Raw genomic sequence first — 1,837 nt, 5'->3', positions numbered from 1 at the left:
TTTCTAGAATAAACAATAATGCAAGTGATTCTAGAAAACTTGGTGTTCAATGAATCTTTGATGACTGTTACATGAGACTCCCAACTTGTAAGGCACATTGCACACATGTAAGTGTAACATAATGTTTCTTCAATGTTGTGATGTCACCATCCTAGTCAACGAGTCGCCAACCGAGTCGAAATATCTGACACGTCTTCAAACTCAGCAACTTCTTTTCTTGAAATTTCTCAGACGCCTCATTTTACTCTTCCTTTAGTTTTTTTTTCTCTATCTATAAATACTTGCATCATTTTTCCCCTAATTTCAAATTCAAACACATACCATTCAATTTTAAAATTTTCTCAACTCCTCCATACCCTTGATTTATTCAACTTTTACATCAATTTCTAGCTTTTCTTTTCCCAGAAAAAAAATGAATATTTTCATCTTCCCGATTCTGAGTATTTTGTTCATGGCAATTTCTCATATGGCTCATGCTCAGAATTTGAATCTTTCTCCAGCACCTGCTCCTACCAGTGATGGTGAGTAAAATATTCGCCATTTTTTCCCTTTAATTCTTCTTAATATTTATGAAATAAGAAAATTCTTCATTCACCCTTTTTTTTTATAAATAATTTAATTCTGCTTGATTTATGACAGGCACTAATCTAGATCAAGGAATTGCTTATTTCCTTATGGTGATAGCGTTGGTGATTACATACATGCTCCATTGATTTTTTTTCCTCTTTTTCTTTTTAATCTTTGCCGATTAAAATTCCATAAATTTTCTGTATGTGTATATTATTATTGATGAAATTTAGTATTAATAAAATTCTTTGACATATATCCTTCTTTGGGCTTAAAGTTCTACGATGAATCTGCTTTTCTACTTAAAAAAAACTGCATTCTTTCTAAGCTTGACATTTAAAATTGGGTCCATAGAAAACGTGTAAATATTAGCTAAAGCTTATGCCACGTTGTAGATAAAAAAATGTGACACATAAGTATGAGAATAATAAAGTTAAAAAGTAATTTCTTTTTTAAAGAGGAAAACTTTTCTTAAAACACCGTCTAGAAGCTAAATTATAGCTCAGAGTGGTAAACAAACAAGCGGTACCTATTGATTTTGATGCCTACAAAATTGGTTACCGAACTTTTGGATTTAATTCATGATTCTAGTGATTCCCTTTTACGTTGGAAGAAGGATCGTTCAAAGTTCAACAAATTCTTAAATTATTCTTAAATTATTTATTGAAAGAATCTTGTCCAACTCATTTACATGTTTACCATGTGACCTCGCAGTTTAATATAAATGTATTCTCATAGCATATAAGAGTCATAGCATATAAGAGTCACAGAATACGTGAGTCTATCCTTTTGAAATTTGATTGAAGATATCACAACCCATAATCTCTTAAGTAGAAGGCTTACAAGGACGAAGTGATTAAGTGAGAATATCCCATCCCACAGTTTCTCAAGTACGAGACTTGTAAGTCCGAAGTGATTAAGCGATTATGTCTTGGTCCACGGTCCTTTTAACATAAGGCTTTGAAGGACAAAGTGATTAAGTGAGAATATCCCATCCTACAGTTTCTCAAGTACGAGACTTGTAAGTCCGAAGTGATTAAGCGAGTATGTCTTAGTCCACGGTCCTTTTAGCATAAGGCTTTGAAGGACGAAGTGATTAAGACAATATATCTCACTTCACAGCTCTTCAAACACAGGGCATTTAAGGAAAATGATTAATCACTGATATCTCAGTCCACACCCCCTTTAGCATGAGTATGTAAAGCCAAAATGATCAAGTTAGGATATCTATTGAGACATCCTTCAAACCGAGAATGATTGACTTGCTTAC

The 1,837-nt window shown here is 32.9% G+C and overlaps 1 long non-coding RNA gene across 1 annotated transcript; it reads left to right on the top strand.

Annotated features, from left to right (window-relative positions):
• The first annotated feature begins 342 nt into the window (after positions 1-342).
• On the top strand, positions 343-823 carry LOC127116355 (uncharacterized). Its single transcript, XR_007801310.1, has 2 exons — positions 343-521; positions 640-823. It is a non-coding gene; the product is annotated as an uncharacterized LOC127116355 (long non-coding RNA).
• The last annotated feature ends 1,014 nt before the right edge of the window (positions 824-1,837 follow it).

This window comes from Lathyrus oleraceus, chromosome 1 (assembly GCF_024323335.1).
Source record: "Lathyrus oleraceus cultivar Zhongwan6 chromosome 1, CAAS_Psat_ZW6_1.0, whole genome shotgun sequence".
Lineage (NCBI taxonomy): Eukaryota > Viridiplantae > Streptophyta > Magnoliopsida > Fabales > Fabaceae > Lathyrus > Lathyrus oleraceus.
The sequence above is the reverse complement of the archived record's forward strand: the minus strand, read 5'-3'. Positions and strand labels throughout refer to the sequence as shown.